We start from the raw sequence: 18044 nt of genomic DNA on the forward strand, positions 1-18044 counted from the left end.
TAAACAAATATTTTAGTTAGTAAAGCATTTTTTTTAAATTATGAAGCTTAAAGAGAGTATATTTTCCTAGTGACAGGTGCAGGGGTGGGGAAGGAGAGAGAAAAGAGGAAACATGCTTAAGAGGAGGTAAATCGAATGTTGGCAGGTCCCTCACCTGGAATAACTCACTTTCTGTGGCCTGTGGCATCCGTGGGACCTGCTATGAAACTGAATCCCTGGGGGAAGCAGCTCTGTAGAAAACTCGGGGAAGGCCATTCCCTGGCTCCTCTCAACCCATCTTTCTACCGTGGGGGTAAGCCCCTGTGCAATGCAGTTAAATAGTGACATACTACGGGCTTCTCAGATTCCTACTGGCCGATGCCAGTCTTACACTTCTGGGTCAAAGGGCATCATCTTTGGCTTGTACATGCTCTCTTGTCACTCATTGTGGGAATGTGCATCTTAGATATGCATAAACCTTAGATCAGAACATTTTGATAGGTCCCAAGGAGTGTATTCAGGATATGATGCAAATATACTCCCATTTAGGTGGGTGGCCCCCGGAGATCAATAGAGAAACCTTTGTGCTTATTGCCCATCACGCGCAGGTGAGGAAACTAGAGCAGCAAAGTCTTTCATTTTTTTATTTTTTTATTTTTTGCAGTTTCTGTACTCACAGCCCCAGAGGTTCCTGGAACTTGCAAAGGCCACATGTGGTTGTTTACATCAGAAACTTTCATTCCCTGAAGAAGGGGTGGATCAAGGGAACAGAATGTGAGAGGGAAAAGTAAATGACACTTGTGTCTATTACATACGTAACGCACTCTGCATACATTGCTTCGTTCAATCCTCATAACTACCCTCATGTGCAGCATTTTATCCCCGATTTACAGAAAAAAAAAAATGAAATTCACAGAAATGATTTCTCCCAGGTGGTTCAGTGGTACATGGCAGGGATCAACTTCAGTCTCAGGCCTTCTGAGGCAAGTGCAGTGCTCATCCTATGTTCCATACCTTCATTCTCTTCTCAATACTGTCCTTGGGGACTTCCAGCCTCTTCTGTTAGACAAACTGCTCTTGGCAGGCCCATGGACCACCCCTGTTGCCAAATCCAGTGACCATCGTCTATCTTCATTCTGCACGTCTTCTTGTCAGCATCCAAAGCAATCAGCCTCATTCCTTCTGGACATCGTCTCCGACCTCCACTTCCAAAATGACTGCTATCCTGAGCCAAGTGTTCTTCCTACCTCCCTAGAAGCTTCTTCTTGGTGCACTTTGATGGATCCTCATCCTCTGCTCAGCCTCTAAATGTCCCAAGGCTGAATCCTGGGCCCTCTTCTTCTCTCTTCTCTTGCTCACTCTTACCCTAATAGCTTCTATTCAGCCCCATGTTTTTTGTTCCACCTCTATGCTGACGAAAGCACACCAACCTACATTCTCTACTGAGATGTGGGCTTGTGTCTATAACCACTTACTCAGTAATCCCATGCAATTCTAATAAGCATCTTGAATGCCTCAGTCCCAAAACAAACTCTTGCATCCCTGCCCTCAGACAAAGACTCCATGCTTTCTCTATTTTTCCCACCTAAGTGAATCACACCACGCCCTTGTTTTTATTGAAACGGAAAAATTATGTGTCATCCTGTCTTTCTCTTGCCATGTATTTATTATCTATCTACAAATCCTGATGATTCTGTGTCTAAATCACGTCTGAAATCTACTCACACTTTCCAGCATTGATATTCCTGCTCTGCAATTGCCTGCTGACTAGGTTTCCAGCTTCCACTCCATTTAGTAGCAATGTGATTGTTTTAAAACATAAATCAGATCAAGTTACTTTCAGGCTTTAAGGTGTTCCAAAGAAATACAAAGTTACACACACACACACACAAACACACACACACACACTCCAAAATCTTCCCACAACCCTTAGGATAAAATCCAAGTTCCTTTCCATATTCTCGCCATGACCTTACCTGCCTCATTATCCTTCCTGATTTCCTACATCTCACACTCCCACACCAGATTCTGAACCAAACACACTGGGCTGTTGTTGTCCTGGGCACCCCCCGTCCCCCGCAAGCTGGATCCCACCTCCACCACCTTGAGGACTTTGCACTTACTGTTTACTCTGCCAGGAACACCTTGAGTTTTGCATAATTGGATCTTGCTCATGATTGATTTCTCCGCCAACTGTCACCTTAGAAAGGCATTCCAGAATAAGCCTTGTAATGCTGGCCTGGCACACAAGCCTAAAATATTTATTATCTGCGTCTTTGCATTAGTCAGCTTGGGCTGCCATAACGAAGTATCGTGGACTGAATGCCTTAAACAACAGCAATTTGTTTTCTCACAGTTCTGAAGGCTGGCAGTCTGAGATCAGGGTGCCAGGAGGTCAGGCTCCGGTGGGGGCCCTCCTCCTGGCTTGCAGAAGGCTGCCTTCCTGCTGGGTCCTCACCTGCTGGAGAGTGCCCTCAGCTGTCTCCTCCTCTTCCAATAAGATCACCAGTTCTAAAGAATCAGGATTCCACCTTTATGCTCTCTTTTAACTTTAACTATCTCCTTAAATCTCCTGTGTCCATCACAGTCATGTGGAGGGTTAGGGCTTCAACACAAATCTGGAGGAGACACAATTCAGTTCATAGCAGCCTTTATACCGAAGAATACAGTCTTTCCCCTCCACCATATTGCCCATCTGTCTGGCAAAGCTACTTCACCAGTGTTTAATGCCGCAGAGCGCATACGCATTTCCATTAAAAATTGTTATATATTTAGAGCGGAGTAAGATTAGGCATAGCCGTAATGTTGGTTATAAAACACCACCCAGTTATGTTAATTCTGTAACATTTTCATTTTTGTTCTGTCTTCAAAATACATTGTTAGAACAAGAGAAAATAAATCTGAGTGGAATGAATGTAAATATCTCCTTGGTTTTTATACCTACACTTGGTAAAAATAGAAAAATTAGTCATCATGAGAATCAGAAAGCCCTTCTCGAAGCCTTAAAGAAACAGAGCTGATCTGCAGCAGAGGACCGAGAATGCTTTTACCAACACCTTGTTGCCTCAGTTTTATTCACTGCTTATCCCATTTTTAGAAGCTATTGTACAAAAATGTATGTTTTCTAAAGTCTGACCATGTCCTAAGGAAAAGAAAGAGAAAGTAGATTACCCCCAGATAAGCAAGGTTTAGCTTTGTCCATCACTAGAGGAATAGCCTGTCAAAATACAGCAGGTGCATGCCAAGGAATAATGACAGATAGCAGTTAGAAGTAACAGCAACTTGCACGTTTCTTAGGAACATGGTATTGAGTGGAAAAAAATAAGAGACAATAATCAACAGTGTAATACTATGCATAAAAATTAAAAATATGCACATGCACAAAACATACATATTTTACAAGTGTACATACACTGTCAAGGTAGACATCAAATACACGGGCCTGAGTACCTATGGAGAGACTGACTTGGAAGTCCAGGAAAAGAGGAAAGCATTCCGAAAAAAAGAACAAGAGAGGAGTTTGCAACCTGTGATGATGGTGAGCGGAGTGTGAGTGGCTCAGATACTCGTACTTGAGGTGCGGAAGGAGGGAGGAGGGGAGGGAAGGAGGGAGGGAGGAAAGAATAAAGATGGGGGAAAGGAGGGAGGAAGAGGGGGAAATGAGCATGGGGTGGAAGCAGGAAAAAAATAATGGTGAATAGAACTCTCTTCGGATCACGTCCGTTCATTGCGTTTTTGGTCCCAAGCCCCTCGGGGTGTACTCATGGACCGTTGCTGATTGTGGACCAAAGTTGAAGTCGTAGTTCAGAGTGTCAAAGAGCATCAGAGAAGCAAATAATGCAAGCTCGGATAGAAGGGTTAGATGTGAAAGGCGCTGCCAAATGGCCCTTTTTCTTTCCTTGAGCCTCCGAGTCTATCCTGACTTATGGATGCCATCTACTGGTCCTTTCAATTAATCGCCTCTCCAAAACTCACTGCTTGACTTGGACTTTACAGTTATTTGGAAGCCAGTACTGAGAGCCTTTTTCACTCAGATACTCCATTTCTTGCTACAGGTGTCATCTCTGAGGCAACCTCTTCCCCCCATACTGGTAGGTTCCATCTTAAGCTTTTTCTTTGTTAGCAAACCTCCGCAGAATTAATTCCTCTGTTAAAAGTACTTTTTCAGGGGGAAAACAGAATGTAGCTTCTGACAGAGGCAAGGAAACTATTTCCCAGTTTTCTCTAAACATCAGCTTTGATTTTCCTTTTCCAAAGCCAGAAACATGCCTTGGACCTGAGGTCCTTACATACACCTAAACTGCACTTGTAACACTTTCCCATTTGAATTAAAAAGATTTCCATAAACTGATTTGCATACAATCCTGGAGAGAGATTTCTAAGGTTTTTTTTTAACTTTAGTGTAGATTTCCCAACTATCTTACTCACCGTTGGACGTGTATTATCAAATGCCCTTATTATCTTACTGTCATTTCCCATCTTTCTGTTTTAATTTTCTCATTTATCAGACTCTGGCTCGATTCAGAAACAGGATAAATGTCAGCATGTGTAATGCGGTTCCAGCCAGACAGCCGGTCACTCACTTCATTACTGATGGTCTCTCTGAACATGTGGACGAACCTAGTCAAGTCTTGTACTTGCTCATAAGCAGAAGTCGTTCGTTAACAATTGCAACATTTCGACAACAACCCCCCAAAATCCTGTCTCATTCCACATTCCCTTCTTGACAGAACAGTGCATCATGTTGAATCACTTCTCATTCATGTTTAGTCTTTGTTACTTGAAAAAGGAGGAAAAAACTCTAGCAAGTTATTTCTGGAGCAAACACCGAGAACAACCATGAAACTGACACGCCATCTTCCCTCCCTTGATGGTGTGGCTATTAAGCAGCAGAAGTTGATTCTAGGAACAGATTGTCCTCAGACTATTTCCCCCAAATCCCATATGACTATAATGCTGTTGTTATGGGGAAAGAAGAGGGAATCTCCTGAGGATCTTGAACACCAGGGAGGACATGAGGCCCTGAGACAGGTATCAGGACACAACAGCCATGGGCCAAACCCACCCACCACTGTGCTCATACGGCCTGTAAGTGAAGAACGTTCTTCACATTTTACATGGTGGAAGAAAATGTCAAAAGAAGAATAATATTTCATGATGCATGAAAACTATATGAAATTTAAATTTCAGTATCCATAAATAAAATGCTATTGGAGCACAGCCATTCTCATTTATGTACTTCTTTTGTACTGCTTTTGTAATACAACAGTAGAGTTCTGTAGTTGAAACAGAGACCACATGATCCATTAAGCTGAGCATATTTACTAACTAGTCTCTCCAGGAAAAGGTCACCAATTCTGCCTTAAAGTCAAAATTGGTGAATGAGAGTTGAGGGCTACAATGTCCTCTGTAGAGTCTCCAGCCAGAGACCCCAGTGAATGGGTTTCCAGGGAAAACATGGGAACCAGTGCAGCCAGCCCCTTACTCTCAGAATCTATTGCTCTTCTTTCCTCATCCATTTAGTCCTTTTATCGTCCGACACTGGTCTCAAGAATCTTGAGGTTACCCTGCCAAATTCAAAAGGTTCTAAACTCATTTGGCAAAAAGGGGTCCTTTTTTTTTTTTTTTTCCTAGAGCCACTCCATTCCCATCCCCAGGGTTAGTCAAAATTCTCAAGTCTTTGTATATCCAACCAGAAGTGTCCCATACATCTAAAAGCAAGTGTGCACTTTTTCAGAAATGCACTGAAGATCGCTAACTACAAAAAAAAAAAAAGAGAGAGAGAGAGAATATTGAGGTTCCCTTATCGCTGTGTCCAAGGTGTGCTAGTTCACCTTGGACTACACACACACACAAAGGAAGGGCTTGTACTGGGCAATTCCCTTAGAAACCTCAATTTCTGGTGGCCTGTGGAGACTAGGTATAAATAAAGAGTTAAAAAGCTCCAGGTATCTACACCAAAAACAGGTTCAGTTTCTCCAGAGTAGGGTCCTTCTCCATTTTATACTATAAAATGAGGGCAGAAGCTGAGCAGACAGATGGTCCACTTCCTTGTGGTTTGTTTCTTTCAGGACCTTGCCCGTGAAATGATGAGTTCTTCCGTATCGCTGAATTCCTATTTTATATCACTAGCTCAGTGAGACTAAAGCAAGTTTTAAGCCTCCGCTTTTGTTAGCTTTTAACCTTCAAGGCTGTGTCTTAAAGAGTAAAAGTTTCAAAGAAGAGCTCACCTTGGTATATATATTTTTTTCTTGTTTATGGTTATCTTGGTTTCTCTCTAGTGCCCTTAAGTAGCTGTTATTACTGACTTACTCTTTTTTTTTCAATTGAATCCTGTTTTTATTGTTTGTTCCAAGATAGGAAGTTTGTTCTGATGCAAGATACTCTCTTAAAACCAGAGATAGAACTATTTTTTTCCCTCTCTTCTTATAGTAAATAGGGATCGCAAGTCTTTTTCTACTAGGATTGTCAGATGATAAAGTTGTCTGCTTCCTTCCAACAAAGAGTGACTTTAGGCTGGAAATCCTGGGAGATGCCTTTAGAGAATAAAGTATATTTTCACTGAGTGTCCAAGGGATGCACTTTACAACAGGAGAGATAATGTAACTGTGCGTCACGGAAGAGTCCACACGATGACCTACAGAACAGAATTTTGTCCCGAGGACATCTTCAGAAGGTGAGATGCCATTGAGAGACTATAACTGTGCGATGACTACTCATGTCTGTGCTGCCATTGGAAACCCCCAGTTGTCCCTTCCGTCACGGTTTCATGCAGGTACTGAGCCCAAGACAAAGTACTCAGAACTGAATTACCTCTGTCTTTCTCTCTTCACTATTGCCTTGTCTCTCAGTAAACTTAAGTATTTATTTCCCCAAATTGTAGAAGTGGAGAATGACAATATGTGGTTAGTTGATTTCTTAAAAGCAGGCCTTGCTGTAAGCTAGTCATGAGCAGTGCAGTATTTTTCATTCATGGAAATTCTGGAAATGCTTTAATTAACCTTATAGAAAGGTTGTTAACTTAAAACAGATTCTACAACAAGTAATACTTCCTAGATACACATTTTAAATGGTGGAAGAAAATATCAAAAGAAGAATAGAGCATGAATCAATCAAACAGAAAACAGGAAAGCAATAGAGAAAATCAGTGGAACCAAAGTTTATTCTTTATAATGATCAAGTAAGTTGATAAAATTGAAAAAATTGATTAAACCTAGTTAGACTGATCAAAAAGAAAAGGAAAAATTTAAAAAGAGACATCACTGTAGATCTTACTTTCATTTAAAAAATAATAAGGAAATATTATGAACAGCTTTATGCTAATAAATTTGGCACATGGACAATATGCTTGAAAGATATGAATTATGAAAAGATATCCAAAATAAAATAGAAAACATAGATAGTCCTACAGCAATTACTGAATTATAATTTCTAATCAAAATCTTTACCACAAAGAAACTTCCAGGCTCAGAAAGATTCAATGGTAAATTCTATCAAACATCTAAGGAAAGATAATATGAATCCTACACAAACTATTTCAGAAATTAAAAGAGAACACTTCCAATTCATGTAACCAAAATCAGACAAAGACATCTCCAGAAAAAAAAAAAAAAAAAAAGACTACACCAAATTCCTGTAAACACAGACACAACTTCATAAATATATAGACACAGAAACACATGAAGGCCAAGAATGGCTTATACTGATGATAAATGATCAGTTCAACATTCAAAAATAAATCAATCCCCATATAAATAAAACAGAGGAAAAACCCGTATGATCATCACAATAGATGCAGAAGAAAAGTGAACAAAATTAAATTCCCATTTATGATAAAATCTTTGAAAACTAGGAATAAAAAGGAACTCTAACATGATGAAAGGCATCTGGAAAAACCTACAGCTAGATTGAAAAAGACAAATTTATTTTGTATAGCACAGGGAACTATATTCAATATCTTGTAATAACCTTTAATGAGAAAGAATATGAAAACTTATATGGATGAGTGGGACATTACGGGGTACACCAGAAATTATACATTGTAACTGACCATATTTCAATTAAAAAAAATTTTTTTAAAGAAAACCCTACAGCTAATATCACTCTTGAAAGTGAAAGGCTCAAAACTTTCTAACTAAGATCACAAATAAGAAAAGAATGTCTGTCTAGCTCCTTCTGTTCAACCTTGGGATGGAGGTCTTAACTAGCTAGTTTAACAAGGCAAATATAAATAGATAGATAGATAGATAGATAGATAGATAGATAGATAGACAGACAGACAGATAGATGATTGATAAAGTCAAGGAATAAATATTGGAAAGAGAAACTAAAACTGTCTTTGTCTTCCCAGGACATTATCATGTGCACAGAAAATCCTAATGAATTTATGCAAAAGCTACTAGAACTAATAAAAAAATTCAGCAAGTTCACAGGATACAGTCAATAATACAAAAATCAATTCTATTGCTGTACAATTACAAGTAAAAATTTAAAAATAAGTTTAGAAACTAACACCATTTATGAGAAAATCAAGATATGAAATATTTAGGCATAAATTTAGCAAAGAGGGGCCAAATTTGTGCAATGAAGACTCTAACACATTGCAAAGGAGAATTAAAGAAGATATAAATAGATACACTGTGACAGTGGCAAAATACTGCTCTTTAATTTTATTGTTTACCTTTGACATTTTGAAATTAATTTTGTGATGACCTCATAAAATAAGTTTGGAGGTGTTCTGGGTTCCCATTTTTTCCATTCTGTGTATAAAGTATGTAAGATATTTTGAAGAATTTATCTGGGAATAAGCTTTTCTTTGTGGATGGGTTTATTTTTTCATTTGAATATTCCATAGCTTAATCAAGGATTCAGTTAGGCAGAGGCCCTCAACAGATTGGGTGATGTCCACCCATACTGGGGAGGGCAATGCACTTCATTCAATCTGTTGATTCAAATGCTGGAAACATCCTCACAGACATAGCCGGAAATAATGCCTAACCAGACATCTGGACGTTCCATGATCCAATCAGATCCTAAAATTAACTCTTAGATATGGCTATGCTATGAATACCACAATTTGTTTATTCATTCATCAGCTGGTGGGCATCTGGGTTATTTATAGGTTTTGCTATTATAAGGAATGCTGCAATAAGCATGAATGCACAAGTCTTTGAATGGATATATTTTGTCATTTCCATTAGATAAATACTTAGAGTGGGATTGCTGGATCAGATAATCTTAAGTTTGTAAGATACTGTCAAACTGTCTTCCTAAATTAATGTGCTATTTTGAATTTCCACAGCAAGGTATGAGAGTTTCAATTGCTTTACATCTTGGTCAGAAGTATTGTCCATCTTCTTGACTTGAGCCATTCAGGTGAGTGCGTACTGGTATCTCTTGGAAGTTATCGTTTGCATCTTCCTGATGACTACTGATGTCTAGCATCCTTTGTGATTATTGGCCACTTTTGTGAAGTGCCGGTCAAACTGTTGCCCATTAAAACTTTTTTTTCTTATCTTTGAGTAAGAGTCCTTTTTATGCTCTGGATAAGGTCTTTGTTTACTTTTCTGCATACCAGCTTTTTGTTGATCCAGTTTCAATTTTTTTCTCCCAGTCTGTGGCATTCTTGACTATGTGTTTCAAAATGAAAATGTTTTAAATTTTGATCTAATCCATTTTCAATTTTTTTCTCTTAGGTAGTTTTTAATATTAAGAAATCTACCTAACTCAATGTCAAAAAAAAAAACTTTGTCTTAAGTTTTCTTCTAGAAATTTAATAATTTTAGCTCTTATATTTAACTTTATGACATGTTTTGAGTTAATGTTTGTCTATGGGGTGAGGTAAGGGTTAGAGGTTTTTTTACCCTATGCATTTGTTTATCTATTTGTTCCAGCACTCTTTAAAAGGTTATCTTTTCCCATTAAATGATTTTGTCACTTTGACTAGAAATCAATCGAACATTTAAGCATGAATGTCCCTTCTGATGCATTTTCACAGCCCCTGTAAGAAAACACCACATTAGAACAGTGAGTCATTTATTTGAGCCCCGGTGGGACCCCTCCTAATGAGTCATTTTTGGGAAGGACTCTCAAAGATGGAGTTAGTTTCTGTTAGTGACTTGTACAGCCGAGATACTACCTGGTTCTCCACCTGCTTGCATATCCAGGTAATTTTTGGTAGGCGCCTGAGAAGAGTGAAATAAATAATGTTTTTCTTTAGATATTTTAAACTTAGTTTTACTGTGCACTGAAGGCTTTCCTTCTCTTTGATTTTGGTGAGGGGATTTGATTATCCCTGAGGTGTCATACAAATTAATAAATAATGATGTAAAAGAGTGGATGGGTGACAATTAGCCCTCATGAGTCTTTGTCTCATAATCCTGTATAATATTCTAAATTTCTGCAATATATTTGCAACAATTGGCATTAAGGGAAAACAACAATAATAAATGTGCAGGGAAAATAGTGCAGTTAATGTTTTGTGGTTTGGTGATTTACACTGGTTCAAAGGCAAGCAATTCACTTTGTGATGAATAGCAAAGAAGAGAAAACATGAAATTGGTAGGTGGACAGAGCCACCTCACCATCATCCCGGCAAATGATTACTGCTGAAGCTCCCAGTGAGCTCCAAGATCATTCTTTCTCAGTGCAGTCATATTCCCAGTTTATCCAGTCCTCTCTCCCACTGCGCTTCCTTCTTCTCACTATCTGCATGGACCGTCACTCTCCTCTCCTCCCCCTGCCCAGGTCTCATCGCCAGTTATGAACTTGTCTCTTCTTGGTCCCGGACTCAACCTGGTTGAAGTAATGAAGTGATATTCTCGCTTCTCTGGGCATACAGGGTCGTCATTTGAGCTCACAAATGGCAAACTGGGACCAATTACAGATATTTGGTGCATCATTTGGTAATTTTAAATGAAGTATGAAAACAGAATAAACATAGATTGATTTTTATATCTTACTTTGATTCTACTTGGAGGCGGATTGTGAAAAAACTTGTTATGAATAGAAAACTACGAAAAGGTGAGATAAAAGTCACAGAAAGAAAGTTTGTAACTTAAGGGCACCAGTGTCTTAAGGATTTCTCCCACCGCTTGCACAGCAAAGATACCTTTCAAAACTTAGTTCTATCATTGGAATCTCATGTGTTAGAAGGATTTACTTCATAGAGTTTTTACTGCCTGTCCCATACATGCAAATATTTACATCGGGACTTTTATAGTTGTAATACCCTAGAATTTCAGACCTGGAAATCAGCTAAATTAATCTTGTGAAGTCCAAGCTCCTAACTTGACTAATAAAACCCCTAAATCTTACGGAAGGAAAGAAATTAACCTCCAATCATAGTGCTACTTAGCAATAGAGCAAAATGTGGAATCTTTGCTGCCAGAGTCTCATTTAATGCTATATCCCTCAGACTCTAGAATCTAGAACAATACCCTCCCTACACAGTGGACATTCCCATGAATAATAATCATAAAGGTTGGAAGGAATGCTTTTTCTTGAATGCAAAGAGGAGTCCATTCTTATAACTTAGGATTCACGTGATTTTCAGGATATGCATTCTTTCCGTGCATATGGAATGCATAGAAAATGTAGCCCAGATGAATGCTAAATGTTTAACAAAATATACTTGGAAAAGGAGCAAAATTAGCACAGTAAAGGAGTGAGTCTCAAAAACCCATAGGCTGAGACTCTTGAAAATCTCAAGTTTGTAGAGATTACAGAATAATTGCAAGTTTCTAGATATTGAGCTCTTGGAATGACTGAGGACTGTATGTTGAAATGCATGCCCTTGGCCCTGCAATGATGCAGTTAGATTGTTTCATTGTAAACCAAGCTGGGCCCTCAACAGCCCCCATCCACATGCCTGAATGGAACTACCTAACCATCCAGCTCTCACTGTGACCAAACTTTGTGCAGAATGACCTTCCTAAGACACTTACATAGTTTGTGGCTTAATAAAGAATGTTGCTAAACAGGTGAATTTTCTCCCCCCAGGATGCTGGGAAGTTTGTAGCTTGATGCACCACTGGGGAGTATGTTGTTTGAAGCTATAGGTACTGCACACACACTGACCAACCCCAACATTTGTGTTAATAAATCATAACCACTGGTAAAGGAAAAGCATGCTGGCCACAACTCTTAACCTCTGTAGCCTTGTCTTGCAAAAGAGATAGAAACCTTTTCCGTATTTAGAAGAACAAAACTATCTTTTAAAAAATTCAATACCTTTTCTTTTTTCTAAATGAATTAGACTCATGCCAATGATGGTGAATGCTCCAAAGAGTGAGGGGAAAATGTTGACATCTATTTTAGCTTCACCCTCCCCATGCCTCAGGGAGACAGTTCTTTCCTTACTATCTCTGAGCTAAAAGAAGTCCTCCCTGGTGTCCATAGAGAGATACTGTGCTCCACAGTCCCTGGGCTGTGAGTGGAGACTGACCATTCAGGTAATGACCTCACAGCGCACAGTCCACACTAATTATGGCACTAAAGAAAGCGTTGAATCTGTGGGGATTTTTAGTCAAGCGATAGCCAAATGTGTTTTCAATATTAGCAGAAAAGGGCATATACATAAATCACTACACTGTAAAGCAGAAATTACTGCTACAGGAGACGCATGATCAAAGTACTGTAAGTACCGATGGAATACTTCACTTCACTGATGGTGTGGGGAAAGTTATAAACTGGTGTGGCTTTCAAATTGGGCTTTGAACAACTGGTCAAATTCTAATAGGGAAAAAACGTAGAGACTGTGTTCTGTGCCACAGGAGTAGTGAAGGCGTGAACATTTATCCTGTGTTTAGGAATGGACAGAAAACCGGAGGTTGTAATGTAAGTTGTGGGGAAGAGAAGAAGTTATGGGATGGTCGACCGCACTTTTGCCTTCAGACGTGTTTCTCAGGCTTGCATCCAATTCCATTCTATACCATAGCAAAGCCTGCCCCTACAGATTGCTTTTTCCAGGCTCCCACCTCAGCCAGTTGGCGGCTGGGTTTGGCCAGTGGGAGATACCAGCTAGAGACTAAAGGGCAGTGGTGCGGCGATCCAGGGGCTGTCTGCTCCTCTCTCACTCTTGGGTGTGACTCCCAGCAGCAACTCTTGTCTTCTTCATGGCTCCACCGTCCACGGGCCACTCCCACCCTGTACGGTGTCACTGCTCACCAGGAAACCTCACCCCCCATACTTGGAGTTTCAGCCAAAGATCTCTGGCTTCTTGGTTCTGGTAACACCATCTCATCACCTTTCTCTCTGCCTCAAGGGTGGTAGCAGCTTTCTCTTTCAGCTGAAGGAAATCAGAATGTGTCACCCCAAAATACGCCTCTCTGGTATAAAAATTATTTTGAACTGAAGACAACTAAGAAGAAGGACAAGCTCTCTCTACCTTCCCCTTTTCTGCCTAAAGGCTGGGTATAAATTCTCCCTGCACTGAAAATTCTTATCAGCCCATAAATAGTGCCAGAACAACCTGCAAAAAACCTCATTCCATTAGTTCCTGCCCAAATATTTACTGTCCCACAGTTTGTCATCCTTGGAAGCCTAAAGCTGCTTTCCTTTGCCTGTCATTTCTCTACAGATGCATTGTTCCTTGTTGAAGATGCTATATAACTGGAGTTCTAAGCCACAGCTTTGAGTTACTATTTGTTGAGGTTTCTCCTCCACGATGCACACTCCAAGTGTAAATAAATGATTTTTCTCTTGTTAAACGTTTTGTTAAAGAACCCCAGTTGACAGCTTAAGATTGGCAGAGATAACGTGTTGGCTCCCCTACATAGCTAAACTATGACTTGTTTCTCTAGCTTTCATTTGACTTCTCAGTTTTTCCACCACTTTGTTTAAAAGACCTGGAGTTGCTTCTGTTTTCTACCAGGAGCCTGTGAGTACAGATGGCCATAAAGACTGACCAGTAAAAGAAATAATGGCTTCAGAACCACCTCTCTTTGCCTTTTCCTACCTTAGTCCTCTATATATGAAAATATAGTTGACCCTTGAACAATGCAGGGGTTAGGGGTTCCTATCCTTTACGCACAATCGAAAATCAAGTACAATTTTTGACTACCCCAAAACTTAACTACTAACAGCTCACTGTTAGTGAGAAGTCTTACCAATAACATAAACAGCCAATAACACATATTTTGTATGTTATAGGTATTATATACTGTATTTGTACAATAAAGTAAGCCAGAGAGAAGAAAATTTTACGAAGAAAATCATAAGGAAGAAAAAATACACTTGCAGTACTGTTATTGTATTTATCAATACTGTAAGTTTACATCATGTGTTTACAAGTTGAATCATCTGTCTGTTAGTACCTACATCAATATTGCCTTACATAATACAAAACACTATAGATGTTCTACATAGTACTAACACTAGACCAAAATGAAAAGATAATGTGAAAAGTAAATTCATATGTATTTCCAGGTATGATGACTCATGCACTGATAATGGGAGGCAGCAATACAATTGATTCAGGGTAGCCTAGCCTATACACTAGTGAATGAATCAGTATAACATTTTAGGGCATACAGTGAGTATGACAGTCATATTAATAATATAGTATTAGAAACAGTGCTGAATTTTTTAGAAACCACTTACCCATAATGATAGGCTGATACACAGTTTCTCCAGTTATGAAAGAGATATACTGTACGGTAATGCAATTCTTTGCAAGCAAAGTTATAAAACAGTAAGGAAACTAACACATTATTAATTTTATATTAAATATCACTCACCTTATGCCTATATAAGATAGACTGTCCATTTCAATACAAGCCTTGTGCACAATGTCCTACAAGATAAGCACCTGGGTGATGATGATGATGATGGCACAAGAATGTCTCCTATGGTTCCTGCCATACAGTTACTAGATTTTCACACGAAGACACACATGCACAAAAGATAAGTTTATCAACTGTGGAGCACGATGGTCATTTACTGTTTATTAAGTGGAAGTGGATCATCACAAAGGTCTTCGTCTTCATCTTCACATTGAGTAGGCTGCGGAGGAGGTGGAAGAGGATGGGTTGGTCTCACTGTCTCAGGGGTGGCAGAGGTGGACCAGGTGGAGGAGGCAGAAGGAAAGACAGGAGAGGCAGGCACCCTCGGTGTGACTTTACAAAAACACATCATAATTTCTGTCTGACATTTCTGCTTTTCCTTTCTCTAAAAACATTTCCATATGGAATCAATCCTTCTACCGTTCACTTTAGTTTCAATGCTCCTATCATAGAAGGGTCCATCCTTGTCACAAAAGCAGTCTGGAAACTTTGGAACCTTTCTGTCGGATTGTCTAATGTCAGTTTGTTTTCTGGCACTGTTTCTCTACATCTTCTTCCTCACCCTCTGGCACTGGTTCGGAAGAACTCAGTCATCTTCTGTTAGTTCCTCTGGCGTAGTGTCTGTTAGCTCTTGGATTTCTCCAAGATCCATAGTTTGAAGCCCCTCACCCCCTACCTTTTTTGCCATACTCACAGTCTCTCTCATGATGTCCTTGATTGGCTCTGTGGTAAATCCTGTGAAGTCACGCACAACATCTGGACATAGTTTTCTCCAGGAGGAATTTCTTGTTTTAGGCTTGATGTCTTTCACAGGTTTTTCTATAATAATAATGGCATCTTCAGTGGTGTAACCCTTCCAGACTTTCATGATGTTCTCTCTATCAGAGTTCTCTTCCATAGCATTGACAATCATTTTTATAGAGTACCATGTGTGATGAGCCTTAAAGCTCTTTATGACCCCCTGATCTAGAGGCTGAATTAGAAGCATTATGTTTGGGGGCAAGGAGAGCATTTCAGTGCCTTTGGTGTTGAGCTCATGGAGTTCTATGTGCCCAGAGAAATTGTCCAATATCAAAAGAACCTTAAAAGTTTATCCGTTACTGGTGAGGTATTTCCTGACTTCAGGGACAAAGCAGCAATGGAACCAATCTAGAAAAAGAATTCTCATTGTCCAGGCCTCCTTGCTGTACAACCAGAAGACTGGCAGTTGGAGTTTATCTTTTCCCTTCAAGGCTCAGAGGTTAGCAGTTTTACAGATCATAAACCCAACTGCATTTGCACAAAACAGTACAGTCAGCCTATCCCTTCCTGCTTTAAATCCTGGTGCTTGTTTCTCTTCCTTGCTAATGAATGTCCTTTGTGGCTTTTTATTCCCCCCAGAATAGGGCACTTTTATCTGCATTAAAAACCTGTTCAAGGGCTATCCTTTCTCCTCAATGATTTTCTTAATGGCATCTGGGAATTCATCTCCTGCCTCTTGGTGGGCAGAAGCTGCTTCTCCTGTTACCTTGACATTTTTTTAAGCCAAACCTCTTTGTAAAAGTATCAAACCATCCTTTGCTGGTGTTAAATTCTCCAGCTTTAGATCCTTAACCTTCCTTTTGCTTTAAGTTGACATATAATGACTTTGTTTTATTTTCTTCAAATCATATTAAACTCTGAAGACATGCCCACACTCACATAAAAGCTGCATTTTCAATACAAGATAATAAAAGGATTTCACAAAAAGTGCAGTTTTCCTGCCTGCTGATGTAGCTGCAGCAATGGCTTCATGAATTTCCTTTTCTACTTTTCAGTGGTCCTTACGCTGGATCCATTTATCTTGAAATGGCAGGCAATAGCACTGCAAACCTCAATCTAGGGGACATACCAAGCAATTCAACTTCTCCTTGTAATGCCATGACTTTTCTCTGCTTCTTGGGAGCACTTCCAGCCCCACTAGTGGCACTCTGTGTGGGTCCCATGGTGTTATTCAAGGTTTACAGTATTGCTCTAGGCATGACAAAGACCACACAAGACCTGGGAGAGTTTGCTTTTTACTGTGATACTCAGTTTACTGGAGAGAGGAACTGCTCACGCAGAGCTGATAAGCATCACTTGGCATTTTAAACAGATACTCACAACACTTGAGCTCACCACAACAGCAGCAGGAGGCAGCCGTGGCGTTATTGCAGTAGAACAGTATGTACTAAAGTTAATTTTATGCAGCTATGATTTAATATTGCATCTTTACATTTGTTTACATTTCTCTCAGCTGTGCATGGCGCCAAGTACGGTCTTTAAGTGTTTGCATGCATAAGTTTTGATAAATTTTAACTTTTTATAATAAATTTGTGCATATTTTATAGTTATAAATGATCAGACTAGTATTTACATATGTTTTATGCATTCACCTAATTTTTCTTCATTTTTTTGGATATTTTTAGACTATATGGTTTGTCTGCAAGCTTTTTCAAATTGTTGCAAATCTCCAATCTATTTTTCCAACATATTTACTGAAAAAGATCTGCATATAAGTGAACTCATGCAGTTCAAACCCGTGTCATTAAAGGATCAACTGTAGTTGTTATGTTCTTATCACAATTGGCTTTTCATGAATTGTGTTCACATCCTGTCAACCTTCATATGTTTTCTTTTTTCTTTTTTTTTTTTTTTTTTGCAAGTTCATGTTTTATTTCCAATACATGTGGAGATTTTTTTTAATTGAAGTACAGTCAGTTACAATGTGTCAATTTCTGGTGTACAGCAGTGTCCCAGTCATGCATATACATACACATATTCATTTTCACATTCTTTTTCATTATAGGTTATTACAAGATATTGAATATAGTTCCCTGTGCTATACAGAAGAAACGTTTTTTTAATCTATTTCTCATATGTTTTCTAATCACTTCGTTTAATCTCCCAAAACATTATTGAACATCTATTATATGCGGAAACTTTACTAACTGAACTGCCCACGAAAAGCGGTATGCCAGGTACACAGCCATGCAGCTAAGTCGGTAACATACAGTGTGCTAATGCTGAAAGATCATCTACGAAGAGTCAGCAGAATGCAACTGATGGAGAAATCAACCCTTGATTGGCAGGTGGTAGAGAGGTGCAGTGGAAAGAATGTTACCGAAGGAAGGTCAGGGAAAGACGAACAATAATAGGCATTTATTTACTGCCTACTGTGTTTCTGACACTTTTCAAAATGTACTTTATATATACTCTCTCATTTAATCCTCAAAACAGCTCTCAGTTGTTTCTGTACTATAATCATTCCCATTTACCAGATGA

Source organism: Camelus bactrianus, chromosome 13 (assembly GCF_048773025.1).
Source record: "Camelus bactrianus isolate YW-2024 breed Bactrian camel chromosome 13, ASM4877302v1, whole genome shotgun sequence".
Classification (NCBI taxonomy): Eukaryota; Metazoa; Chordata; class Mammalia; order Artiodactyla; family Camelidae; genus Camelus; species Camelus bactrianus.